The following is a 23105-nucleotide window of genomic DNA, read 5'->3' as shown; positions in this document are numbered from 1 at the left end:
TCGCGTGCTTCTTTAACGTTATCGATTGCTTGTGGTTACGGCATTTTGGTCCCCATCTCGCCTTTCCCTTGTGCCACTTAAACAGTTTTCATATTCATAGCCGAACTAAGACAAGTGTCCGTTGTCGTCGTGAGAGTAAGGGCCAGTGCCGCAACGAGCGCTTTGTCTCCACCACTGATTCGCCATTTACACCTAGAATGCCCACCGTCTGCGGAAGTGACCAGTTGCGTTGAAAAGAGGCGATGCATAATGTGTCCTGCTTTACACGAAAGGGTTCTTCTCCATCCGGAAGCGAGCAAACAAGAATTTTTGCGCTTTTCTTGCATTCGACGCAGTCTTCGTGAGCTCAGCAGATTTCTATTTTTAGGCATGGTCCCAGTGGGAACCTCCAAATATTGCAACGCCGGCGATGTTTCACGCCGTCATGCGGGATATTGGGAAAAGTTTTCAATTAGCAATCACCACGCCTCGGTTAAACCTCATTGGCTATGGTAATGCCACTGCGCAAAGCTAAGCCAACAAGAGCGGCAACCATCGCGTGCTTCTTTAACGTTATCGATTGCTTGTGGTTACGGCATTTTGGTCCCCATCTCGCCTTTCCCTTGTGCCACTTAAACAGTTTTCATATTCATAGCCGAACTAAGACAAGTGTCCGTTGTCGTCGTGAGAGTAAGGGCCGGTGCCGCAACGAGCGCTTTGTCTCCACCACTGATTCGCCATTTACACCTAGAATGCCCACCGTCTGCGGAAGTGACCAGTTGCGTTGAAAAGAGGCGATGCATAATGTGTCCTGCTTTACACGAAAGGGTTCTTCTCCATCCGGAAGCGAGCAAACAAGAATTTTTGCGCTTTTCTTGCATTCGACGCAGTCTTCGTGAGCTCAGCAGATTTCTATTTTTAGGCATGGTCCCAGTGGGAACCTCCAAATATTGCAACGCCGGCGATGTTTCACGCCGTCATGCGGGATATTGGGAAAAGTTTTCAATTAGCAATCACCACGCCTCGGTTAAACCTCATTGGCTATGGTAATGCCACTGCGCAAAGCTAAGCCAACAAGAGCGGCAACCATCGCGTGCTTCTTTAACGTTATCGATTGCTTGTGGTTACGGCATTTTGGTCCCCATCTCGCCTTTCCCTTGTGCCACTTAAACAGTTTTCATATTCATAGCCGAACTAAGACAAGTGTCCGTTGTCGTCGTGAGAGTAAGGGCCGGTGCCGCAACGAGCGCTTTGTCTCCACCACTGATTCGCCATTTACACCTAGAATGCCCACCGTCTGCGGAAGTGACCAGTTGCGTTGAAAAGAGGCGATGCATAATGTGTCCTGCTTTACACGAAAGGGTTCTTCTCCATCCGGAAGCGAGCAAACAAGAATTTTTGCGCTTTTCTTGCATTCGACGCAGTCTTCGTGAGCTCAGCAGATTTCTATTTTTAGGCATGGTCCCAGTGGGAACCTCCAAATATTGCAACGCCGGCGATGTTTCACGCCGTCATGCGGGATATTGGGAAAAGTTTTCAATTAGCAATCACCACGCCTCGGTTAAACCTCATTGGCTATGGTAATGCCACTGCGCAAAGCTAAGCCAACAAGAGCGGCAACCATCGCGTGCTTCTTTAACGTTATCGATTGCTTGTGGTTACGGCATTTTGGTCCCCATCTCGCCTTTCCCTTGTGCCACTTAAACAGTTTTCATATTCATAGCCGAACTAAGACAAGTGTCCGTTGTCGTCGTGAGAGTAAGGGCCGGTGCCGCAACGAGCGCTTTGTCTCCACCACTGATTCGCCATTTACACCTAGAATGCCCACCGTCTGCGGAAGTGACCAGTTGCGTTGAAAAGAGGCGATGCATAATGTGTCCTGCTTTACACGAAAGGGTTCTTCTCCATCCGGAAGCGAGCAAACAAGAATTTTTGCGCTTTTCTTGCATTCGACGCAGTCTTCGTGAGCTCAGCAGATTTCTATTTTTAGGCATGGTCCCAGTGGGAACCTCCAAATATTGCAACGCCGGCGATGTTTCACGCCGTCATGCGGGATATTGGGAAAAGTTTTCAATTAGCAATCACCACGCCTCGGTTAAACCTCATTGGCTATGGTAATGCCACTGCGCAAAGCTAAGCCAACAAGAGCGGCAACCATCGCGTGCTTCTTTAACGTTATCGATTGCTTGTGGTTACGGCATTTTGGTCCCCATCTCGCCTTTCCCTTGTGCCACTTAAACAGTTTTCATATTCATAGCCGAACTAAGACAAGTGTCCGTTGTCGTCGTGAGAGTAAGGGCCGGTGCCGCAACGAGCGCTTTGTCTCCACCACTGATTCGCCATTTACACCTAGAATGCCCACCGTCTGCGGAAGTGACCAGTTGCGTTGAAAAGAGGCGATGCATAATGTGTCCTGCTTTACACGAAAGGGTTCTTCTCCATCCGGAAGCGAGCAAACAAGAATTTTTGCGCTTTTCTTGCATTCGACGCAGTCTTCGTGAGCTCAGCAGATTTCTATTTTTAGGCATGGTCCCAGTGGGAACCTCCAAATATTGCAACGCCGGCGATGTTTCACGCCGTCATGCGGGATATTGGGAAAAGTTTTCAATTAGCAATCACCACGCCTCGGTTAAACCTCATTGGCTATGGTAATGCCACTGCGCAAAGCTAAGCCAACAAGAGCGGCAACCATCGCGTGCTTCTTTAACGTTATCGATTGCTTGTGGTTACGGCATTTTGGTCCCCATCTCGCCTTTCCCTTGTGCCACTTAAACAGTTTTCATATTCATAGCCGAACTAAGACAAGTGTCCGTTGTCGTCGTGAGAGTAAGGGCCGGTGCCGCAACGAGCGCTTTGTCTCCACCACTGATTCGCCATTTACACCTAGAATGCCCACCGTCTGCGGAAGTGACCAGTTGCGTTGAAAAGAGGCGATGCATAATGTGTCCTGCTTTACACGAAAGGGTTCTTCTCCATCCGGAAGCGAGCAAACAAGAATTTTTGCGCTTTTCTTGCATTCGACGCAGTCTTCGTGAGCTCAGCAGATTTCTATTTTTAGGCATGGTCCCAGTGGGAACCTCCAAATATTGCAACGCCGGCGATGTTTCACGCCGTCATGCGGGATATTGGGAAACGTTTTCAATTAGCAATCACCACGCCTCGGTTAAACCTCATTGGCTATGGTAATGCCACTGCGCAAAGCTAAGCCAACAAGAGCGGCAACCATCGCGTGCTTCTTTAACGTTATCGATTGCTTGTGGTTACGGCATTTTGGTCCCCATCTCGCCTTTCCCTTGTGCCACTTAAACAGTTTTCATATTCATAGCCGAACTAAGACAAGTGTCCGTTGTCGTCGTGAGAGTAAGGGCCAGTGCCGCAACGAGCGCTTTGTCTCCACCACTGATTCGCCATTTACACCTAGAATGCCCACCGTCTGCGGAAGTGACCAGTTGCGTTGAAAAGAGGCGATGCATAATGTGTCCTGCTTTACACGAAAGGGTTCTTCTCCATCCGGAAGCGAGCAAACAAGAATTTTTGCGCTTTTCTTGCATTCGACGCAGTCTTCGTGAGCTCAGCAGATTTCTATTTTTAGGCATGGTCCCAGTGGGAACCTCCAAATATTGCAACGCCGGCGATGTTTCACGCCGTCATGCGGGATATTGGGAAAAGTTTTCAATTAGCAATCACCACGCCTCGGTTAAACCTCATTGGCTATGGTAATGCCACTGCGCAAAGCTAAGCTAACAAGAGCGGCAACCATCGCGTGCTTCTTTAACGTTATCGATTGCTTGTGGTTACGGCATTTTGGTCCCCATCTCGCCTTTCCCTTGTGCCACTTAAACAGTTTTCATATTCATAGCCGAACTAAGACAAGTGTCCGTTGTCGTCGTGAGAGTAAGGGCCAGTGCCGCAACGAGCGCTTTGTCTCCACCACTGATTCGCCATTTACACCTAGAATGCCCACCGTCTGCGGAAGTGACCAGTTGCGTTGAAAAGAGGCGATGCATAATGTGTCCTGCTTTACACGAAAGGGTTCTTCTCCATCCGGAAGCGAGCAAACAAGAATTTTTGCGCTTTTCTTGCATTCGACGCAGTCTTCGTGAGCTCAGCAGATTTCTATTTTTAGGCATGGTCCCAGTGGGAACCTCCAAATATTGCAACGCCGGCGATGTTTCACGCCGTCATGCGGGATATTGGGAAAAGTTTTCAATTAGCAATCACCACGCCTCGGTTAAACCTCATTGGCTATGGTAATGCCACTGCGCAAAGCTAGGCCAACAAGAGCGGCAACCATCGCGTGCTTCTTTAACGTTATCGATTGCTTGTGGTTACGGCATTTTGGTCCCCATCTCGCCTTTCCCTTGTGCCACTTAAACAGTTTTCATATTCATAGCCGAACTAAGACAAGTGTCCGTTGTCGTCGTGAGAGTAAGGGCCAGTGCCGCAACGAGCGCTTTGTCTCCACCACTGATTCGCCATTTACACCTAGAATGCCCACCGTCTGCGGAAGTGACCAGTTGCGTTGAAAAGAGGCGATGCATAATGTGTCCTGCTTTACATGAAAGGGTTCTTCTCCATCCGGAAGCGAGCAAACAAGAATTTTTGCGCTTTTCTTGCATTCGACGCAGTCTTCGTGAGCTCAGCAGATTTCTATTTTTAGGCATGGTCCCAGTGGGAACCTCCAAATATTGCAACGCCGGCGATGTTTCACGCCGTCATGCGGGATATTGGGAAAAGTTTTCAATTAGCAATCACCACGCCTCGGTTAAACCTCATTGGCTATGGTAATGCCACTGCGCAAAGCTAAGCCAACAAGAGCGGCAACCATCGCGTGCTTCTTTAACGTTATCGATTGCTTGTGGTTACGGCATTTTGGTCCCCATCTCGCCTTTCCCTTGTGCCACTTAAACAGTTTTCATATTCATAGCCGAACTAAGACAAGTGTCCGTTGTCGTCGTGAGAGTAAGGGCCAGTGCCGCAACGAGCGCTTTGTCTCCACCACTGATTCGCCATTTACACCTAGAATGCCCACCGTCTGCGGAAGTGACCAGTTGCGTTGAAAAGAGGCGATGCATAATGTGTCCTGCTTTACACGAAAGGGTTCTTCTCCATCCGGAAGCGAGCAAACAAGAATTTTTGCGCTTTTCTTGCATTCGACGCAGTCTTCGTGAGCTCAGCAGATTTCTATTTTTAGGCATGGTCCCAGTGGGAACCTCCAAATATTGCAACGCCGGCGATGTTTCACGCCGTCATGCGGGATATTGGGAAAAGTTTTCAATTAGCAATCACCACGCCTCGGTTAAACCTCATTGGCTATGGTAATGCCACTGCGCAAAGCTAAGCCAACAAGAGCGGCAACCATCGCGTGCTTCTTTAACGTTATCGATTGCTTGTGGTTACGGCATTTTGGTCCCCATCTCGCCTTTCCCTTGTGCCACTTAAACAGTTTTCATATTCATAGCCGAACTAAGACAAGTGTCCGTTGTCGTCGTGAGAGTAAGGGCCAGTGCCGCAACGAGCGCTTTGTCTCCACCACTGATTCGCCATTTACACCTAGAATGCCCACCGTCTGCGGAAGTGACCAGTTGCGTTGAAAAGAGGCGATGCATAATGTGTCCTGCTTTACACGAAAGGGTTCTTCTCCATCCGGAAGCGAGCAAACAAGAATTTTTGCGCTTTTCTTGCATTCGACGCAGTCTTCGTGAGCTCAGCAGATTTCTATTTTTAGGCATGGTCCCAGTGGGAACCTCCAAATATTGCAACGCCGGCGATGTTTCACGCCGTCATGCGGGATATTGGGAAAAGTTTTCAATTAGCAATCACCACGCCTCGGTTAAATCTCATTGGCTATGGTAATGCCACTGCGCAAAGCTAAGCCAACAAGAGCGGCAACCATCGCGTGCTTCTTTAACGTTATCGATTGCTTGTGGTTACGGCATTTTGGTCCCCATCTCGCCTTTCCCTTGTGCCACTTAAACAGTTTTCATATTCATAGCCGAACTAAGACAAGTGTCCGTTGTCGTCGTGAGAGTAAGGGCCAGTGCCGCAACGAGCGCTTTGTCTCCACCACTGATTCGCCATTTACACCTAGAATGCCCACCGTCTGCGGAAGTGACCAGTTGCGTTGAAAAGAGGCGATGCATAATGTGTCCTGCTTTACACGAAAGGGTTCTTCTCCATCCGGAAGCGAGCAAACAAGAATTTTTGCGCTTTTCTTGCATTCGACGCAGTCTTCGTGAGCTCAGCAGATTTCTATTTTTAGGCATGGTCCCAGTGGGAACCTCCAAATATTGCAACGCCGGCGATGTTTCACGCCGTCATGCGGGATATTGGGAAAAGTTTTCAATTAGCAATCACCACGCCTCGGTTAAACCTCATTGGCTATGGTAATGCCACTGCGCAAAGCTAAGCCAACAAGAGCGGCAACCATCGCGTGCTTCTTTAACGTTATCGATTGCTTGTGGTTACGGCATTTTGGTCCCCATCTCGCCTTTCCCTTGTGCCACTTAAACAGTTTTCATATTCATAGCCGAACTAAGACAAGTGTCCGTTGTCGTCGTGAGAGTAAGGGCCAGTGCCGCAACGAGCGCTTTGTCTCCACCACTGATTCGCCATTTACACCTAGAATGCCCACCGTCTGCGGAAGTGACCAGTTGCGTTGAAAAGAGGCGATGCATAATGTGTCCTGCTTTACACGAAAGGGTTCTTCTCCATCCGGAAGCGAGCAAACAAGAATTTTTGCGCTTTTCTTGCATTCGACGCAGTCTTCGTGAGCTCAGCAGATTTCTATTTTTAGGCATGGTCCCAGTGGGAACCTCCAAATATTGCAACGCCGGCGATGTTTCACGCCGTCATGCGGGATATTGGGAAAAGTTTTCAATTAGCAATCACCACGCCTCGGTTAAACCTCATTGGCTATGGTAATGCCACTGCGCAAAGCTAAGCCAACAAGAGCGGCAACCATCGCGTGCTTCTTTAACGTTATCGATTGCTTGTGGTTACGGCATTTTGGTCCCCATCTCGCCTTTCCCTTGTGCCACTTAAACAGTTTTCATATTCATAGCCGAACTAAGACAAGTGTCCGTTGTCGTCGTGAGAGTAAGGGCCAGTGCCGCAACGAGCGCTTTGTCTCCACCACTGATTCGCCATTTACACCTAGAATGCCCACCGTCTGCGGAAGTGACCAGTTGCGTTGAAAAGAGGCGATGCATAATGTGTCCTGCTTTACACGAAAGGGTTCTTCTCCATCCGGAAGCGAGCAAACAAGAATTTTTGCGCTTTTCTCGCATTCGACGCAGTCTTCGTGAGCTCAGCAGATTTCTATTTTTAGGCATGGTCCCAGTGGGAACCTCCAAATATTGCAACGCCGGCGATGTTTCACGCCGTCATGCGGGATATTGGGAAAAGTTTTCAATTAGCAATCACCACGCCTCGGTTAAACCTCATTGGCTATGGTAATGCCACTGCGCAAAGCTAAGCCAACAAGAGCGGCAACCATCGCGTGCTTCTTTAACGTTATCGATTGCTTGTGGTTACGGCATTTTGGTCCCCATCTCGCCTTTCCCTTGTGCCACTTAAACAGTTTTCATATTCATAGCCGAACTAAGACAAGTGTCCGTTGTCGTCGTGAGAGTAAGGGCCAGTGCCGCAACGAGCGCTTTGTCTCCACCACTGATTCGCCATTTACACCTAGAATGCCCACCGTCTGCGGAAGTGACCAGTTGCGTTGAAAAGAGGCGATGCATAATGTGTCCTGCTTTACACGAAAGGGTTCTTCTCCATCCGGAAGCGAGCAAACAAGAATTTTTGCGCTTTTCTTGCATTCGACGCAGTCTTCGTGAGCTCAGCAGATTTCTATTTTTAGGCATGGTCCCAGTGGGAACCTCCAAATATTGCAACGCCGGCGATGTTTCACGCCGTCATGCGGGATATTGGGAAAAGTTTTCAATTAGCAATCACCACGCCTCGGTTAAACCTCATTGGCTATGGTAATGCCACTGCGCAAAGCTAAGCTAACAAGAGCGGCAACCATCGCGTGCTTCTTTAACGTTATCGATTGCTTGTGGTTACGGCATTTTGGTCCCCATCTCGCCTTTCCCTTGTGCCACTTAAACAGTTTTCATATTCATAGCCGAACTAAGACAAGTGTCCGTTGTCGTCGTGAGAGTAAGGGCCAGTGCCGCAACGAGCGCTTTGTCTCCACCACTGATTCGCCATTTACACCTAGAATGCCCACCGTCTGCGGAAGTGACCAGTTGCGTTGAAAAGAGGCGATGCATAATGTGTCCTGCTTTACACGAAAGGGTTCTTCTCCATCCGGAAGCGAGCAAACAAGAATTTTTGCGCTTTTCTTGCATTCGACGCAGTCTTCGTGAGCTCAGCAGATTTCTATTTTTAGGCATGGTCCCAGTGGGAACCTCCAAATATTGCAACGCCGGCGATGTTTCACGCCGTCATGCGGGATATTGGGAAAAGTTTTCAATTAGCAATCACCACGCCTCGGTTAAACCTCATTGGCTATGGTAATGCCACTGCGCAAAGCTAGGCCAACAAGAGCGGCAACCATCGCGTGCTTCTTTAACGTTATCGATTGCTTGTGGTTACGGCATTTTGGTCCCCATCTCGCCTTTCCCTTGTGCCACTTAAACAGTTTTCATATTCATAGCCGAACTAAGACAAGTGTCCGTTGTCGTCGTGAGAGTAAGGGCCAGTGCCGCAACGAGCGCTTTGTCTCCACCACTGATTCGCCATTTACACCTAGAATGCCCACCGTCTGCGGAAGTGACCAGTTGCGTTGAAAAGAGGCGATGCATAATGTGTCCTGCTTTACATGAAAGGGTTCTTCTCCATCCGGAAGCGAGCAAACAAGAATTTTTGCGCTTTTCTTGCATTCGACGCAGTCTTCGTGAGCTCAGCAGATTTCTATTTTTAGGCATGGTCCCAGTGGGAACCTCCAAATATTGCAACGCCGGCGATGTTTCACGCCGTCATGCGGGATATTGGGAAAAGTTTTCAATTAGCAATCACCACGCCTCGGTTAAACCTCATTGGCTATGGTAATGCCACTGCGCAAAGCTAAGCCAACAAGAGCGGCAACCATCGCGTGCTTCTTTAACGTTATCGATTGCTTGTGGTTACGGCATTTTGGTCCCCATCTCGCCTTTCCCTTGTGCCACTTAAACAGTTTTCATATTCATAGCCGAACTAAGACAAGTGTCCGTTGTCGTCGTGAGAGTAAGGGCCAGTGCCGCAACGAGCGCTTTGTCTCCACCACTGATTCGCCATTTACACCTAGAATGCCCACCGTCTGCGGAAGTGACCAGTTGCGTTGAAAAGAGGCGATGCATAATGTGTCCTGCTTTACACGAAAGGGTTCTTCTCCATCCGGAAGCGAGCAAACAAGAATTTTTGCGCTTTTCTTGCATTCGACGCAGTCTTCGTGAGCTCAGCAGATTTCTATTTTTAGGCATGGTCCCAGTGGGAACCTCCAAATATTGCAACGCCGGCGATGTTTCACGCCGTCATGCGGGATATTGGGAAAAGTTTTCAATTAGCAATCACCACGCCTCGGTTAAACCTCATTGGCTATGGTAATGCCACTGCGCAAAGCTAAGCCAACAAGAGCGGCAACCATCGCGTGCTTCTTTAACGTTATCGATTGCTTGTGGTTACGGCATTTTGGTCCCCATCTCGCCTTTCCCTTGTGCCACTTAAACAGTTTTCATATTCATAGCCGAACTAAGACAAGTGTCCGTTGTCGTCGTGAGAGTAAGGGCCAGTGCCGCAACGAGCGCTTTGTCTCCACCACTGATTCGCCATTTACACCTAGAATGCCCACCGTCTGCGGAAGTGACCAGTTGCGTTGAAAAGAGGCGATGCATAATGTGTCCTGCTTTACACGAAAGGGTTCTTCTCCATCCGGAAGCGAGCAAACAAGAATTTTTGCGCTTTTCTTGCATTCGACGCAGTCTTCGTGAGCTCAGCAGATTTCTATTTTTAGGCATGGTCCCAGTGGGAACCTCCAAATATTGCAACGCCGGCGATGTTTCACGCCGTCATGCGGGATATTGGGAAAAGTTTTCAATTAGCAATCACCACGCCTCGGTTAAACCTCATTGGCTATGGTAATGCCACTGCGCAAAGCTAAGCCAACAAGAGCGGCAACCATCGCGTGCTTCTTTAACGTTATCGATTGCTTGTGGTTACGGCATTTTGGTCCCCATCTCGCCTTTCCCTTGTGCCACTTAAACAGTTTTCATATTCATAGCCGAACTAAGACAAGTGTCCGTTGTCGTCGTGAGAGTAAGGGCCAGTGCCGCAACGAGCGCTTTGTCTCCACCACTGATTCGCCATTTACACCTAGAATGCCCACCGTCTGCGGAAGTGACCAGTTGCGTTGAAAAGAGGCGATGCATAATGTGTCCTGCTTTACACGAAAGGGTTCTTCTCCATCCGGAAGCGAGCAAACAAGAATTTTTGCGCTTTTCTTGCATTCGACGCAGTCTTCGTGAGCTCAGCAGATTTCTATTTTTAGGCATGGTCCCAGTGGGAACCTCCAAATATTGCAACGCCGGCGATGTTTCACGCCGTCATGCGGGATATTGGGAAAAGTTTTCAATTAGCAATCACCACGCCTCGGTTAAACCTCATTGGCTATGGTAATGCCACTGCGCAAAGCTAAGCCAACAAGAGCGGCAACCATCGCGTGCTTCTTTAACGTTATCGATTGCTTGTGGTTACGGCATTTTGGTCCCCATCTCGCCTTTCCCTTGTGCCACTTAAACAGTTTTCATATTCATAGCCGAACTAAGACAAGTGTCCGTTGTCGTCGTGAGAGTAAGGGCCAGTGCCGCAACGAGCGCTTTGTCTCCACCACTGATTCGCCATTTACACCTAGAATGCCCACCGTCTGCGGAAGTGACCAGTTGCGTTGAAAAGAGGCGATGCATAATGTGTCCTGCTTTACACGAAAGGGTTCTTCTCCATCCGGAAGCGAGCAAACAAGAATTTTTGCGCTTTTCTTGCATTCGACGCAGTCTTCGTGAGCTCAGCAGATTTCTATTTTTAGGCATGGTCCCAGTGGGAACCTCCAAATATTGCAACGCCGGCGATGTTTCACGCCGTCATGCGGGATATTGGGAAAAGTTTTCAATTAGCAATCACCACGCCTCGGTTAAACCTCATTGGCTATGGTAATGCCACTGCGCAAAGCTAAGCCAACAAGAGCGGCAACCATCGCGTGCTTCTTTAACGTTATCGATTGCTTGTGGTTACGGCATTTTGGTCCCCATCTCGCCTTTCCCTTGTGCCACTTAAACAGTTTTCATATTCATAGCCGAACTAAGACAAGTGTCCGTTGTCGTCGTGAGAGTAAGGGCCAGTGCCGCAACGAGCGCTTTGTCTCCACCACTGATTCGCCATTTACACCTAGAATGCCCACCGTCTGCGGAAGTGACCAGTTGCGTTAAAAAGAGGCGATGCATAATGTGTCCTGCTTTACACGAAAGGGTTCTTCTCCATCCGGAAGCGAGCAAACAAGAATTTTTGCGCTTTTCTTGCATTCGACGCAGTCTTCGTGAGCTCAGCAGATTTCTATTTTTAGGCATGGTCCCAGTGGGAACCTCCAAATATTGCAACGCCGGCGATGTTTCACGCCGTCATGCGGGATATTGGGAAAAGTTTTCAATTAGCAATCACCACGCCTCGGTTAAACCTCATTGGCTATGGTAATGCCACTGCGCAAAGCTAAGCCAACAAGAGCGGCAACCATCGCGTGCTTCTTTAACGTTATCGATTGCTTGTGGTTACGGCATTTTGGTCCCCATCTCGCCTTTCCCTTGTGCCACTTAAACAGTTTTCATATTCATAGCCGAACTAAGACAAGTGTCCGTTGTCGTCGTGAGAGTAAGGGCCAGTGCCGCAACGAGCGCTTTGTCTCCACCACTGATTCGCCATTTACACCTAGAATGCCCACCGTCTGCGGAAGTGACCAGTTGCGTTGAAAAGAGGCGATGCATAATGTGTCCTGCTTTACACGAAAGGGTTCTTCTCCATCCGGAAGCGAGCAAACAAGAATTTTTGCGCTTTTCTTGCATTCGACGCAGTCTTCGTGAGCTCAGCAGATTTCTATTTTTAGGCATGGTCCCAGTGGGAACCTCCAAATATTGCAACGCCGGCGATGTTTCACGCCGTCATGCGGGATATTGGGAAAAGTTTTCAATTAGCAATCACCACGCCTCGGTTAAACCTCATTGGCTATGGTAATGCCACTGCGCAAAGCTAAGCCAACAAGAGCGGCAACCATCGCGTGCTTCTTTAACGTTATCGATTGCTTGTGGTTACGGCATTTTGGTCCCCATCTCGCCTTTCCCTTGTGCCACTTAAACAGTTTTCATATTCATAGCCGAACTAAGACAAGTGTCCGTTGTCGTCGTGAGAGTAAGGGCCAGTGCCGCAACGAGCGCTTTGTCTCCACCACTGATTCGCCATTTACACCTAGAATGCCCACCGTCTGCGGAAGTGACCAGTTGCGTTGAAAAGAGGCGATGCATAATGTGTCCTGCTTTACACGAAAGGGTTCTTCTCCATCCGGAAGCGAGCAAACAAGAATTTTTGCGCTTTTCTTGCATTCGACGCAGTCTTCGTGAGCTCAGCAGATTTCTATTTTTAGGCATGGTCCCAGTGGGAACCTCCAAATATTGCAACGCCGGCGATGTTTCACGCCGTCATGCGGGATATTGGGAAAAGTTTTCAATTAGCAATCACCACGCCTCGGTTAAACCTCATTGGCTATGGTAATGCCACTGCGCAAAGCTAAGCCAACAAGAGCGGCAACCATCGCGTGCTTCTTTAACGTTATCGATTGCTTGTGGTTACGGCATTTTGGTCCCCATCTCGCCTTTCCCTTGTGCCACTTAAACAGTTTTCATATTCATAGCCGAACTAAGACAAGTGTCCGTTGTCGTCGTGAGAGTAAGGGCCAGTGCCGCAACGAGCGCTTTGTCTCCACCACTGATTCGCCATTTACACCTAGAATGCCCACCGTCTGCGGAAGTGACCAGTTGCGTTGAAAAGAGGCGATGCATAATGTGTCCTGCTTTACACGAAAGGGTTCTTCTCCATCCGGAAGCGAGCAAACAAGAATTTTTGCGCTTTTCTTGCATTCGACGCAGTCTTCGTGAGCTCAGCAGATTTCTATTTTTAGGCATGGTCCCAGTGGGAACCTCCAAATATTGCAACGCCGGCGATGTTTCACGCCGTCATGCGGGATATTGGGAAAAGTTTTCAATTAGCAATCACCACGCCTCGGTTAAACCTCATTGGCTATGGTAATGCCACTGCGCAAAGCTAAGCCAACAAGAGCGGCAACCATCGCGTGCTTCTTTAACGTTATCGATTGCTTGTGGTTACGGCATTTTGGTCCCCATCTCGCCTTTCCCTTGTGCCACTTAAACAGTTTTCATATTCATAGCCGAACTAAGACAAGTGTCCGTTGTCGTCGTGAGAGTAAGGGCCAGTGCCGCAACGAGCGCTTTGTCTCCACCACTGATTCGCCATTTACACCTAGAATGCCCACCGTCTGCGGAAGTGACCAGTTGCGTTGAAAAGAGGCGATGCATAATGTGTCCTGCTTTACACGAAAGGGTTCTTCTCCATCCGGAAGCGAGCAAACAAGAATTTTTGCGCTTTTCTTGCATTCGACGCAGTCTTCGTGAGCTCAGCAGATTTCTATTTTTAGGCATGGTCCCAGTGGGAACCTCCAAATATTGCAACGCCGGCGATGTTTCACGCCGTCATGCGGGATATTGGGAAAAGTTTTCAATTAGCAATCACCACGCCTCGGTTAAACCTCATTGGCTATGGTAATGCCACTGCGCAAAGCTAAGCCAACAAGAGCGGCAACCATCGCGTGCTTCTTTAACGTTATCGATTGCTTGTGGTTACGGCATTTTGGTCCCCATCTCGCCTTTCCCTTGTGCCACTTAAACAGTTTTCATATTCATAGCCGAACTAAGACAAGTGTCCGTTGTCGTCGTGAGAGTAAGGGCCAGTGCCGCAACGAGCGCTTTGTCTCCACCACTGATTCGCCATTTACACCTAGAATGCCCACCGTCTGCGGAAGTGACCAGTTGCGTTGAAAAGAGGCGATGCATAATGTGTCCTGCTTTACACGAAAGGGTTCTTCTCCATCCGGAAGCGAGCAAACAAGAATTTTTGCGCTTTTCTTGCATTCGACGCAGTCTTCGTGAGCTCAGCAGATTTCTATTTTTAGGCATGGTCCCAGTGGGAACCTCCAAATATTGCAACGCCGGCGATGTTTCACGCCGTCATGCGGGATATTGGGAAAAGTTTTCAATTAGCAATCACCACGCCTTGGTTAAACCTCATTGGCTATGGTAATGCCACTGCGCAAAGCTAAGCCAACAAGAGCGGCAACCATCGCGTGCTTCTTTAACGTTATCGATTGCTTGTGGTTACGGCATTTTGGTCCCCATCTCGCCTTTCCCTTGTGCCACTTAAACAGTTTTCATATTCATAGCCGAACTAAGACAAGTGTCCGTTGTCGTCGTGAGAGTAAGGGCCAGTGCCGCAACGAGCGCTTTGTCTCCACCACTGATTCGCCATTTACACCTAGAATGCCCACCGTCTGCGGAAGTGACCAGTTGCGTTGAAAAGAGGCGATGCATAATGTGTCCTGCTTTACACGAAAGGGTTCTTCTCCATCCGGAAGCGAGCAAACAAGAATTTTTGCGCTTTTCTTGCATTCGACGCAGTCTTCGTGAGCTCAGCAGATTTCTATTTTTAGGCATGGTCCCAGTGGGAACCTCCAAATATTGCAACGCCGGCGATGTTTCACGCCGTCATGCGGGATATTGGGAAAAGTTTTCAATTAGCAATCACCACGCCTCGGTTAAACCTCATTGGCTATGGTAATGCCACTGCGCAAAGCTAAGCCAACAAGAGCGGCAACCATCGCGTGCTTCTTTAACGTTATCGATTGCTTGTGGTTACGGCATTTTGGTCCCCATCTCGCCTTTCCCTTGTGCCACTTAAACAGTTTTCATATTCATAGCCGAACTAAGACAAGTGTCCGTTGTCGTCGTGAGAGTAAGGGCCAGTGCCGCAACGAGCGCTTTGTCTCCACCACTGATTCGCCATTTACACCTAGAATGCCCACCGTCTGCGGAAGTGACCAGTTGCGTTGAAAAGAGGCGATGCATAATGTGTCCTGCTTTACACGAAAGGGTTCTTCTCCATCCGGAAGCGAGCAAACAAGAATTTTTGCGCTTTTCTTGCATTCGACGCAGTCTTCGTGAGCTCAGCAGATTTCTATTTTTAGGCATGGTCCCAGTGGGAACCTCCAAATATTGCAACGCCGGCGATGTTTCACGCCGTCATGCGGGATATTGGGAAAAGTTTTCAATTAGCAATCACCACGCCTCGGTTAAACCTCATTGGCTATGGTAATGCCACTGCGCAAAGCTAAGCCAACAAGAGCGGCAACCATCGCGTGCTTCTTTAACGTTATCGATTGCTTGTGGTTACGGCATTTTGGTCCCCATCTCGCCTTTCCCTTGTGCCACTTAAACAGTTTTCATATTCATAGCCGAACTAAGACAAGTGTCCGTTGTCGTCGTGAGAGTAAGGGCCAGTGCCGCAACGAGCGCTTTGTCTCCACCACTGATTCGCCATTTACACCTAGAATGCCCACCGTCTGCGGAAGTGACCAGTTGCGTTGAAAAGAGGCGATGCATAATGTGTCCTGCTTTACACGAAAGGGTTCTTCTCCATTCGGAAGCGAGCAAACAAGAATTTTTGCGCTTTTCTTGCATTCGACGCAGTCTTCGTGAGCTCAGCAGATTTCTATTTTTAGGCATGGTCCCAGTGGGAACCTCCAAATATTGCAACGCCGGCGATGTTTCACGCCGTCATGCGGGATATTGGGAAAAGTTTTCAATTAGCAATCACCACGCCTCGGTTAAACCTCATTGGCTATGGTAATGCCACTGCGCAAAGCTAAGCCAACAAGAGCGGCAACCATCGCGTGCTTCTTTAACGTTATCGATTGCTTGTGGTTACGGCATTTTGGTCCCCATCTCGCCTTTCCCTTGTGCCACTTAAACAGTTTTCATATTCATAGCCGAACTAAGACAAGTGTCCGTTGTCGTCGTGAGAGTAAGGGCCAGTGCCGCAACGAGCGCTTTGTCTCCACCACTGATTCGCCATTTACACCTAGAATGCCCACCGTCTGCGGAAGTGACCAGTTGCGTTGAAAAGAGGCGATGCATAATGTGTCCTGCTTTACACGAAAGGGTTCTTCTCCATCCGGAAGCGAGCAAACAAGAATTTTTGCGCTTTTCTTGCATTCGACGCAGTCTTCGTGAGCTCAGCAGATTTCTATTTTTAGGCATGGTCCCAGTGGGAACCTCCAAATATTGCAACGCCGGCGATGTTTCACGCCGTCATGCGGGATATTGGGAAAAGTTTTCAATTAGCAATCACCACGCCTCGGTTAAACCTCATTGGCTATGGTAATGCCACTGCGCAAAGCTAAGCCAACAAGAGCGGCAACCATCGCGTGCTTCTTTAACGTTATCGATTGCTTGTGGTTACGGCATTTTGGTCCCCATCTCGCCTTTCCCTTGTGCCACTTAAACAGTTTTCATATTCATAGCCGAACTAAGACAAGTGTCCGTTGTCGTCGTGAGAGTAAGGGCCAGTGCCGCAACGAGCGCTTTGTCTCCACCACTGATTCGCCATTTACACCTAGAATGCCCACCGTCTGCGGAAGTGACCAGTTGCGTTGAAAAGAGGCGATGCATAATGTGTCCTGCTTTACACGAAAGGGTTCTTCTCCATCCGGAAGCGAGCAAACAAGAATTTTTGCGCTTTTCTTGCATTCGACGCAGTCTTCGTGAGCTCAGCAGATTTCTATTTTTAGGCATGGTCCCAGTGGGAACCTCCAAATATTGCAACGCCGGCGATGTTTCACGCCGTCATGCGGGATATTGGGAAAAGTTTTCAATTAGCAATCACCACGCCTCGGTTAAACCTCATTGGCTATGGTAATGCCACTGCGCAAAGCTAAGCCAACAAGAGCGGCAACCATCGCGTGCTTCTTTAACGTTATCGATTGCTTGTGGTTACGGCATTTTGGTCCCCATCTCGCCTTTCCCTTGTGCCACTTAAACAGTTTTCATATTCATAGCCGAACTAAGACAAGTGTCCGTTGTCGTCGTGAGAGTAAGGGCCAGTGCCGCAACGAGCGCTTTGTCTCCACCACTGATTCGCCATTTACACCTAGAATGCCCACCGTCTGCGGAAGTGACCAGTTGCGTTGAAAAGAGGCGATGCATAATGTGTCCTGCTTTACACGAAAGGGTTCTTCTCCATCCGGAAGCTAGCAAACAAGAATTTTTGCGCTTTTCTTGCATTCGACGCAGTCTTCGTGAGCTCAGCAGATTTCTATTTTTAGGCATGGTCCCAGTGGGAACCTCCAAATATTGCAACGCCGGCGATGTTTCACGCCGTCATGCGGGATATTGGGAAAAGTTTTCAATTAGCAATCACCACGCCTCGGTTAAACCTCATTGGCTATGGTAATGCCACTGCGCAAAGCTAAGCCAACAAGAGCGGCAACCATCGCGTGCTTCTTTAACGTTATCGATTGCTTGTGGTTACGGCATTTTGGTCCCCATCTCGCCTTTCCCTTGTGCCACTTAAACAGTTTTCATATTCATAGCCGAACTAAGACAAGTGTCCGTTGTCGTCGTGAGAGTAAGGGCCAGTGCCGCAACGAGCGCTTTGTCTCCACCACTGATTCGCCATTTACACCTAGAATGCCCACCGTCTGCGGAAGTGACCAGTTGCGTTGAAAAGAGGCGATGCATAATGTGTCCTGCTTTACACGAAAGGGTTCTTCTCCATCCGGAAGCGAGCAAACAAGAATTTTTGCGCTTTTCTTGCATTCGACGCAGTCTTCGTGAGCTCAGCAGATTTCTATTTTTAGGCATGGTCCCAGTGGGAACCTCCAAATATTGCAACGCCGGCGATGTTTCACGCCGTCATGCGGGATATTGGGAAAAGTTTTCAATTAGCAATCACCACGCCTCGGTTAAACCTCATTGGCTATGGTAATGCCACTGCGCAAAGCTAAGCCAACAAGAGCGGCAACCATCGCGTGCTTCTTTAACGTTATCGATTGCTTGTGGTTACGGCATTTTGGTCCCCATCTCGCCTTTCCCTTGTGCCACTTAAACAGTTTTCATATTCATAGCCGAACTAAGACAAGTGTCCGTTGTCGTCGTGAGAGTAAGGGCCAGTGCCGCAACGAGCGCTTTGTCTCCACCACTGATTCGCCATTTACACCTAGAATGCCCACCGTCTGCGGAAGTGACCAGTTGCGTTGAAAAGAGGCGATGCATAATGTGTCCTGCTTTACACGAAAGGGTTCTTCTCCATCCGGAAGCGAGCAAACAAGAATTTTTGCGCTTTTCTTGCATTCGACGCAGTCTTCGTGAGCTCAGCAGATTTCTATTTTTAGGCATGGTCCCAGTGGGAACCTCCAAATATTGCAACGCCGGCGATGTTTCACGCCGTCATGCGGGATATTGGGAAAAGTTTTCAATTAGCAATCACCACGCCTCGGTTAAACCTCATTGGCTATGGTAATGCCACTGCGCAAAGCTAAGCCAACAAGAGCGGCAACCATCGCGTGCTTCTTTAACGTTATCGATTGCTTGTGGTTACGGCATTTTGGTCCCCATCTCGCCTTTCCCTTGTGCCACTTAAACAGTTTTCATATTCATAGCCGAACTAAGACAAGTGTCCGTTGTCGTCGTGAGAGTAAGGGCCAGTGCCGCAACGAGCGCTTTGTCTCCACCACTGATTCGCCATTTACACCTAGAATGCCCACCGTCTGCGGAAGTGACCAGTTGCGTTGAAAAGAGGCGATGCATAATGTGTCCTGCTTTACACGAAAGGGTTCTTCTCCATCCGGAAGCGAGCAAACAAGAATTTTTGCGCTTTTCTTGCATTCGACGCAGTCTTCGTGAGCTCAGCAGATTTCTATTTTTAGGCATGGTCCCAGTGGGAACCTCCAAATATTGCAACGCCGGCGATGTTTCACGCCGTCATGCGGGATATTGGGAAAAGTTTTCAATTAGCAATCACCACGCCTCGGTTAAACCTCATTGGCTATGGTAATGCCACTGCGCAAAGCTAAGCCAACAAGAGCGGCAACCATCGCGTGCTTCTTTAACGTTATCGATTGCTTGTGGTTACGGCATTTTGGTCCCCATCTCGCCTTTCCCTTGTGCCACTTAAACAGTTTTCATATTCATAGCCGAACTAAGACAAGTGTCCGTTGTCGTCGTGAGAGTAAGGGCCAGTGCCGCAACGAGCGCTTTGTCTCCACCACTGATTCGCCATTTACACCTAGAATGCCCACCGTCTGCGGAAGTGACCAGTTGCGTTGAAAAGAGGCGATGCATAATGTGTCCTGCTTTACACGAAAGGGTTCTTCTCCATCCGGAAGCGAGCAAACAAGAATTTTTGCGCTTTTCTTGCATTCGACGCAGTCTTCGTGAGCTCAGCAGATTTCTATTTTTAGGCATGGTCCCAGTGGGAACCTCCAAATATTGCAACGCCGGCGATGTTTCACGCCGTCATGCGGGATATTGGGAAAAGTTTTCAATTAGCAATCACCACGCCTCGGTTAAACCTCATTGGCTATGGTAATGCCACTGCGCAAAGCTAAGCCAACAAGAGCGGCAACCATCGCGTGCTTCTTTAACGTTATCGATTGCTTGTGGTTACGGCATTTTGGTCCCCATCTCGCCTTTCCCTTGTGCCACTTAAACAGTTTTCATATTCATAGCCGAACTAAGACAAGTGTCCGTTGTCGTCGTGAGAGTAAGGGCCAGTGCCGCAACGAGCGCTTTGTCTCCACCACTGATTCGCCATTTACACCTAGAATGCCCACCGTCTGCGGAAGTGACCAGTTGCGTTGAAAAGAGGCGATGCATAATGTGTCCTGCTTTACACGAAAGGGTTCTTCTCCATCCGGAAGCGAGCAAACAAGAATTTTTGCGCTTTTCTTGCATTCGACGCAGTCTTCGTGAGCTCAGCAGATTTCTATTTTTAGGCATGGTCCCAGTGGGAACCTCCAAATATTGCAACGCCGGCGATGTTTCACGCCGTCATGCGGGATATTGGGAAAAGTTTTCAATTAGCAATCACCACGCCTCGGTTAAACCTCATTGGCTATGGTAATGCCACTGCGCAAAGCTAAGCCAACAAGAGCGGCAACCATCGCGTGCTTCTTTAACGTTATCGATTGCTTGTGGTTACGGCATTTTGGTCCCCATCTCGCCTTTCCCTTGTGCCACTTAAACAGTTTTCATATTCATAGCCGAACTAAGACAAGTGTCCGTTGTCGTCGTGAGAGTAAGGGCCAGTGCCGCAACGAGCGCTTTGTCTCCACCACTGATTCGCCATTTACACCTAGAATGCCCACCGTCTGCGGAAGTGACCAGTTGCGTTGAAAAGAGGCGATGCATAATGTGTCCTGCTTTACACGAAAGGGTTCTTCTCCATCCGGAAGCGAGCAAACAAGACTTTTTGCGCTTTTCTTGCATTCGACGCAGTCTTCGTGAGCTCAGCAGATTTCTATTTTTAGGCATGGTCCCAGTGGGAACCTCCAAATATTGCAACGCCGGCGATGTTTCACGCCGTCATGCGGGATATTGGGAAAAGTTTTCAATTAGCAATCACCACGCCTCGGTTAAACCTCATTGGCTATGGTAATGCCACTGCGCAAAGCTAAGCCAACAAGAGCGGCAACCATCGCGTGCTTCTTTAACGTTATCGATTGCTTGTGGTTACGGCATTTTGGTCCCCATCTCGCCTTTCCCTTGTGCCACTTAAACAGTTTTCATATTCATAGCCGAACTAAGACAAGTGTCCGTTGTCGTCGTGAGAGTAAGGGCCAGTGCCGCAACGAGCGCTTTGTCTCCACCACTGATTCGCCATTTACACCTAGAATGCCCACCGTCTGCGGAAGTGACCAGTTGCGTTGAAAAGAGGCGATGCATAATGTGTCCTGCTTTACACGAAAGGGTTCTTCTCCATCCGGAAGCGAGCAAACAAGAATTTTTGCGCTTTTCTTGCATTCGACGCAGTCTTCGTGAGCTCAGCAGATTTCTATTTTTAGGCATGGTCCCAGTGGGAACCTCCAAATATTGCAACGCCGGCGATGTTTCACGCCGTCATGCGGGATATTGGGAAAAGTTTTCAATTAGCAATCACCACGCCTCGGTTAAACCTCATTGGCTATGGTAATGCCACTGCGCAAAGCTAAGCCAACAAGAGCGGCAACCATCGCGTGCTTCTTTAACGTTATCGATTGCTTGTGGTTACGGCATTTTGGTCCCCATCTCGCCTTTCCCTTGTGCCACTTAAACAGTTTTCATATTCATAGCCGAACTAAGACAAGTGTCCGTTGTCGTCGTGAGAGTAAGGGCCAGTGCCGCAACGAGCGCTTTGTCTCCACCACTGATTCGCCATTTACACCTAGAATGCCCACCGTCTGCGGAAGTGACCAGTTGCGTTGAAAAGAGGCGATGCATAATGTGTCCTGCTTTACACGAAAGGGTTCTTCTCCATCCGGAAGCGAGCAAACAAGAATTTTTGCGCTTTTCTTGCATTCGACGCAGTCTTCGTGAGCTCAGCAGATTTCTATTTTTAGGCATGGTCCCAGTGGGAACCTCCAAATATTGCAACGCCGGCGATGTTTCACGCCGTCATGCGGGATATTGGGAAAAGTTTTCAATTAGCAATCACCACGCCTCGGTTAAACCTCATTGGCTATGGTAATGCCACTGCGCAAAGCTAAGCCAACAAGAGCGGCAACCATCGCGTGCTTCTTTAACGTTATCGATTGCTTGTGGTTACGGCATTTTGGTCCCCATCTCGCCTTTCCCTTGTGCCACTTAAACAGTTTTCATATTCATAGCCGAACTAAGACAAGTGTCCGTTGTCGTCGTGAGAGTAAGGGCCAGTGCCGCAACGAGCGCTTTGTCTCCACCACTGATTCGCCATTTACACCTAGAATGCCCACCGTCTGCGGAAGTGACCAGTTGCGTTGAAAAGAGGCGATGCATAATGTGTCCTGCTTTACACGAAAGGGTTCTTCTCCATCCGGAAGCGAGCAAACAAGAATTTTTGCGCTTTTCTTGCATTCGACGCAGTCTTCGTGAGCTCAGCAGATTTCTATTTTTAGGCATGGTCCCAGTGGGAACCTCCAAATATTGCAACGCCGGCGATGTTTCACGCCGTCATGCGGGATATTGGGAAAAGTTTTCAATTAGCAATCACCACGCCTCGGTTAAACCTCATTGGCTATGGTAATGCCACTGCGCAAAGCTAAGCCAACAAGAGCGGCAACCATCGCGTGCTTCTTTAACGTTATCGATTGCTTGTGGTTACGGCATTTTGGTCCCCATCTCGCCTTTCCCTTGTGCCACTTAAACAGTTTTCATATTCATAGCCGAACTAAGACAAGTGTCCGTTGTCGTCGTGAGAGTAAGGGCCAGTGCCGCAACGAGCGCTTTGTCTCCACCACTGATTCGCCATTTACACCTAGAATGCCCACCGTCTGCGGAAGTGACCAGTTGCGTTGAAAAGAGGCGATGCATAATGTGTCCTGCTTTACACGAAAGGGTTCTTCTCCATCCGGAAGCGAGCAAACAAGAATTTTTGCGCTTTTCTTGCATTCGACGCAGTCTTCGTGAGCTCAGCAGATTTCTATTTTTAGGCATGGTCCCAGTGGGAACCTCCAAATATTGCAACGCCGGCGATGTTTCACGCCGTCATGCGGGATATTGGGAAAAGTTTTCAATTAGCAATCACCACGCCTCGGTTAAACCTCATTGGCTATGGTAATGCCACTGCGCAAAGCTAAGCCAACAAGAGCGGCAACCATCGCGTGCTTCTTTAACGTTATCGATTGCTTGTGGTTACGGCATTTTGGTCCCCATCTCGCCTTTCCCTTGTGCCACTTAAACAGTTTTCATATTCATAGCCGAACTAAGACAAGTGTCCGTTGTCGTCGTGAGAGTAAGGGC

At 48.9% G+C, this 23105-nt stretch overlaps 43 non-coding genes across 43 annotated transcripts; all 43 read right to left on the bottom strand.

Moving 5' to 3' along the window:
• Positions 1-373: 373 nt before the first annotated feature.
• On the bottom strand, positions 374-512 carry LOC130650077 (U4 spliceosomal RNA). Its single transcript, XR_008983480.1, has one exon. It is a non-coding gene; the product is annotated as a U4 spliceosomal RNA (small nuclear RNA).
• Positions 513-907: 395 nt separating this feature from the next.
• On the bottom strand, positions 908-1046 carry LOC130650064 (U4 spliceosomal RNA). Its single transcript, XR_008983468.1, has one exon. It is a non-coding gene; the product is annotated as a U4 spliceosomal RNA (small nuclear RNA).
• A 395-nt stretch (positions 1047-1441) lies between these two features.
• Positions 1442-1580, bottom strand: LOC130650052 (U4 spliceosomal RNA). Its single transcript, XR_008983457.1, has one exon. It is a non-coding gene; the product is annotated as a U4 spliceosomal RNA (small nuclear RNA).
• Positions 1581-1975: 395 nt separating this feature from the next.
• Positions 1976-2114, bottom strand: LOC130650040 (U4 spliceosomal RNA). Its single transcript, XR_008983446.1, has one exon. It is a non-coding gene; the product is annotated as a U4 spliceosomal RNA (small nuclear RNA).
• A 395-nt stretch (positions 2115-2509) lies between these two features.
• LOC130650029 (U4 spliceosomal RNA) lies at positions 2510-2648 on the bottom strand. Its single transcript, XR_008983435.1, has one exon. It is a non-coding gene; the product is annotated as a U4 spliceosomal RNA (small nuclear RNA).
• A 395-nt stretch (positions 2649-3043) lies between these two features.
• Positions 3044-3182, bottom strand: LOC130649944 (U4 spliceosomal RNA). Its single transcript, XR_008983356.1, has one exon. It is a non-coding gene; the product is annotated as a U4 spliceosomal RNA (small nuclear RNA).
• Positions 3183-3577: 395 nt separating this feature from the next.
• On the bottom strand, positions 3578-3716 carry LOC130650017 (U4 spliceosomal RNA). Its single transcript, XR_008983424.1, has one exon. It is a non-coding gene; the product is annotated as a U4 spliceosomal RNA (small nuclear RNA).
• Positions 3717-4111: 395 nt separating this feature from the next.
• LOC130650005 (U4 spliceosomal RNA) lies at positions 4112-4250 on the bottom strand. The gene has a single exon (XR_008983413.1). It is a non-coding gene; the product is annotated as a U4 spliceosomal RNA (small nuclear RNA).
• A 395-nt stretch (positions 4251-4645) lies between these two features.
• LOC130649994 (U4 spliceosomal RNA) lies at positions 4646-4784 on the bottom strand. Its single transcript, XR_008983402.1, has one exon. It is a non-coding gene; the product is annotated as a U4 spliceosomal RNA (small nuclear RNA).
• A 395-nt stretch (positions 4785-5179) lies between these two features.
• On the bottom strand, positions 5180-5318 carry LOC130649982 (U4 spliceosomal RNA). The gene has a single exon (XR_008983391.1). It is a non-coding gene; the product is annotated as a U4 spliceosomal RNA (small nuclear RNA).
• Positions 5319-5713: 395 nt separating this feature from the next.
• LOC130650028 (U4 spliceosomal RNA) lies at positions 5714-5852 on the bottom strand. The gene has a single exon (XR_008983434.1). It is a non-coding gene; the product is annotated as a U4 spliceosomal RNA (small nuclear RNA).
• Positions 5853-6247: 395 nt separating this feature from the next.
• Positions 6248-6386, bottom strand: LOC130649970 (U4 spliceosomal RNA). The gene has a single exon (XR_008983380.1). It is a non-coding gene; the product is annotated as a U4 spliceosomal RNA (small nuclear RNA).
• A 395-nt stretch (positions 6387-6781) lies between these two features.
• LOC130649958 (U4 spliceosomal RNA) lies at positions 6782-6920 on the bottom strand. The gene has a single exon (XR_008983369.1). It is a non-coding gene; the product is annotated as a U4 spliceosomal RNA (small nuclear RNA).
• Positions 6921-7315: 395 nt separating this feature from the next.
• LOC130649946 (U4 spliceosomal RNA) lies at positions 7316-7454 on the bottom strand. The gene has a single exon (XR_008983357.1). It is a non-coding gene; the product is annotated as a U4 spliceosomal RNA (small nuclear RNA).
• A 395-nt stretch (positions 7455-7849) lies between these two features.
• Positions 7850-7988, bottom strand: LOC130649934 (U4 spliceosomal RNA). Its single transcript, XR_008983346.1, has one exon. It is a non-coding gene; the product is annotated as a U4 spliceosomal RNA (small nuclear RNA).
• Positions 7989-8383: 395 nt separating this feature from the next.
• Positions 8384-8522, bottom strand: LOC130649922 (U4 spliceosomal RNA). The gene has a single exon (XR_008983335.1). It is a non-coding gene; the product is annotated as a U4 spliceosomal RNA (small nuclear RNA).
• Positions 8523-8917: 395 nt separating this feature from the next.
• LOC130649911 (U4 spliceosomal RNA) lies at positions 8918-9056 on the bottom strand. Its single transcript, XR_008983324.1, has one exon. It is a non-coding gene; the product is annotated as a U4 spliceosomal RNA (small nuclear RNA).
• A 395-nt stretch (positions 9057-9451) lies between these two features.
• Positions 9452-9590, bottom strand: LOC130649900 (U4 spliceosomal RNA). Its single transcript, XR_008983313.1, has one exon. It is a non-coding gene; the product is annotated as a U4 spliceosomal RNA (small nuclear RNA).
• A 395-nt stretch (positions 9591-9985) lies between these two features.
• LOC130649888 (U4 spliceosomal RNA) lies at positions 9986-10124 on the bottom strand. Its single transcript, XR_008983302.1, has one exon. It is a non-coding gene; the product is annotated as a U4 spliceosomal RNA (small nuclear RNA).
• A 395-nt stretch (positions 10125-10519) lies between these two features.
• LOC130649875 (U4 spliceosomal RNA) lies at positions 10520-10658 on the bottom strand. Its single transcript, XR_008983291.1, has one exon. It is a non-coding gene; the product is annotated as a U4 spliceosomal RNA (small nuclear RNA).
• A 395-nt stretch (positions 10659-11053) lies between these two features.
• Positions 11054-11192, bottom strand: LOC130649864 (U4 spliceosomal RNA). The gene has a single exon (XR_008983280.1). It is a non-coding gene; the product is annotated as a U4 spliceosomal RNA (small nuclear RNA).
• Positions 11193-11587: 395 nt separating this feature from the next.
• LOC130649853 (U4 spliceosomal RNA) lies at positions 11588-11726 on the bottom strand. Its single transcript, XR_008983269.1, has one exon. It is a non-coding gene; the product is annotated as a U4 spliceosomal RNA (small nuclear RNA).
• A 395-nt stretch (positions 11727-12121) lies between these two features.
• Positions 12122-12260, bottom strand: LOC130649842 (U4 spliceosomal RNA). The gene has a single exon (XR_008983258.1). It is a non-coding gene; the product is annotated as a U4 spliceosomal RNA (small nuclear RNA).
• Positions 12261-12655: 395 nt separating this feature from the next.
• Positions 12656-12794, bottom strand: LOC130649829 (U4 spliceosomal RNA). The gene has a single exon (XR_008983246.1). It is a non-coding gene; the product is annotated as a U4 spliceosomal RNA (small nuclear RNA).
• A 395-nt stretch (positions 12795-13189) lies between these two features.
• Positions 13190-13328, bottom strand: LOC130649818 (U4 spliceosomal RNA). The gene has a single exon (XR_008983235.1). It is a non-coding gene; the product is annotated as a U4 spliceosomal RNA (small nuclear RNA).
• A 395-nt stretch (positions 13329-13723) lies between these two features.
• On the bottom strand, positions 13724-13862 carry LOC130649806 (U4 spliceosomal RNA). Its single transcript, XR_008983224.1, has one exon. It is a non-coding gene; the product is annotated as a U4 spliceosomal RNA (small nuclear RNA).
• A 395-nt stretch (positions 13863-14257) lies between these two features.
• LOC130649965 (U4 spliceosomal RNA) lies at positions 14258-14396 on the bottom strand. The gene has a single exon (XR_008983375.1). It is a non-coding gene; the product is annotated as a U4 spliceosomal RNA (small nuclear RNA).
• A 395-nt stretch (positions 14397-14791) lies between these two features.
• On the bottom strand, positions 14792-14930 carry LOC130649794 (U4 spliceosomal RNA). The gene has a single exon (XR_008983213.1). It is a non-coding gene; the product is annotated as a U4 spliceosomal RNA (small nuclear RNA).
• Positions 14931-15325: 395 nt separating this feature from the next.
• Positions 15326-15464, bottom strand: LOC130649783 (U4 spliceosomal RNA). The gene has a single exon (XR_008983202.1). It is a non-coding gene; the product is annotated as a U4 spliceosomal RNA (small nuclear RNA).
• Positions 15465-15859: 395 nt separating this feature from the next.
• Positions 15860-15998, bottom strand: LOC130649770 (U4 spliceosomal RNA). Its single transcript, XR_008983191.1, has one exon. It is a non-coding gene; the product is annotated as a U4 spliceosomal RNA (small nuclear RNA).
• Positions 15999-16393: 395 nt separating this feature from the next.
• On the bottom strand, positions 16394-16532 carry LOC130649759 (U4 spliceosomal RNA). The gene has a single exon (XR_008983180.1). It is a non-coding gene; the product is annotated as a U4 spliceosomal RNA (small nuclear RNA).
• Positions 16533-16927: 395 nt separating this feature from the next.
• LOC130649748 (U4 spliceosomal RNA) lies at positions 16928-17066 on the bottom strand. The gene has a single exon (XR_008983169.1). It is a non-coding gene; the product is annotated as a U4 spliceosomal RNA (small nuclear RNA).
• Positions 17067-17461: 395 nt separating this feature from the next.
• On the bottom strand, positions 17462-17600 carry LOC130649737 (U4 spliceosomal RNA). The gene has a single exon (XR_008983158.1). It is a non-coding gene; the product is annotated as a U4 spliceosomal RNA (small nuclear RNA).
• Positions 17601-17995: 395 nt separating this feature from the next.
• Positions 17996-18134, bottom strand: LOC130649725 (U4 spliceosomal RNA). Its single transcript, XR_008983147.1, has one exon. It is a non-coding gene; the product is annotated as a U4 spliceosomal RNA (small nuclear RNA).
• Positions 18135-18529: 395 nt separating this feature from the next.
• LOC130649713 (U4 spliceosomal RNA) lies at positions 18530-18668 on the bottom strand. The gene has a single exon (XR_008983135.1). It is a non-coding gene; the product is annotated as a U4 spliceosomal RNA (small nuclear RNA).
• A 395-nt stretch (positions 18669-19063) lies between these two features.
• On the bottom strand, positions 19064-19202 carry LOC130649701 (U4 spliceosomal RNA). The gene has a single exon (XR_008983124.1). It is a non-coding gene; the product is annotated as a U4 spliceosomal RNA (small nuclear RNA).
• Positions 19203-19597: 395 nt separating this feature from the next.
• Positions 19598-19736, bottom strand: LOC130649690 (U4 spliceosomal RNA). The gene has a single exon (XR_008983113.1). It is a non-coding gene; the product is annotated as a U4 spliceosomal RNA (small nuclear RNA).
• Positions 19737-20131: 395 nt separating this feature from the next.
• On the bottom strand, positions 20132-20270 carry LOC130649678 (U4 spliceosomal RNA). The gene has a single exon (XR_008983102.1). It is a non-coding gene; the product is annotated as a U4 spliceosomal RNA (small nuclear RNA).
• A 395-nt stretch (positions 20271-20665) lies between these two features.
• LOC130649667 (U4 spliceosomal RNA) lies at positions 20666-20804 on the bottom strand. Its single transcript, XR_008983091.1, has one exon. It is a non-coding gene; the product is annotated as a U4 spliceosomal RNA (small nuclear RNA).
• A 395-nt stretch (positions 20805-21199) lies between these two features.
• Positions 21200-21338, bottom strand: LOC130650579 (U4 spliceosomal RNA). The gene has a single exon (XR_008983965.1). It is a non-coding gene; the product is annotated as a U4 spliceosomal RNA (small nuclear RNA).
• Positions 21339-21733: 395 nt separating this feature from the next.
• Positions 21734-21872, bottom strand: LOC130650567 (U4 spliceosomal RNA). Its single transcript, XR_008983953.1, has one exon. It is a non-coding gene; the product is annotated as a U4 spliceosomal RNA (small nuclear RNA).
• Positions 21873-22267: 395 nt separating this feature from the next.
• Positions 22268-22406, bottom strand: LOC130650555 (U4 spliceosomal RNA). Its single transcript, XR_008983940.1, has one exon. It is a non-coding gene; the product is annotated as a U4 spliceosomal RNA (small nuclear RNA).
• Positions 22407-22801: 395 nt separating this feature from the next.
• Positions 22802-22940, bottom strand: LOC130650543 (U4 spliceosomal RNA). Its single transcript, XR_008983928.1, has one exon. It is a non-coding gene; the product is annotated as a U4 spliceosomal RNA (small nuclear RNA).
• Between the last annotated feature and the right edge of the window lie 165 nt (positions 22941-23105).

The sequence above is a fragment of the Hydractinia symbiolongicarpus genome, chromosome 7 (genome assembly GCF_029227915.1).
Source record: "Hydractinia symbiolongicarpus strain clone_291-10 chromosome 7, HSymV2.1, whole genome shotgun sequence".
Classification (NCBI taxonomy): domain Eukaryota; kingdom Metazoa; phylum Cnidaria; class Hydrozoa; order Anthoathecata; family Hydractiniidae; genus Hydractinia; species Hydractinia symbiolongicarpus.
Note: the sequence above shows the minus strand (reverse complement) of the source record. Positions and strands in the feature narration are given on the sequence as shown.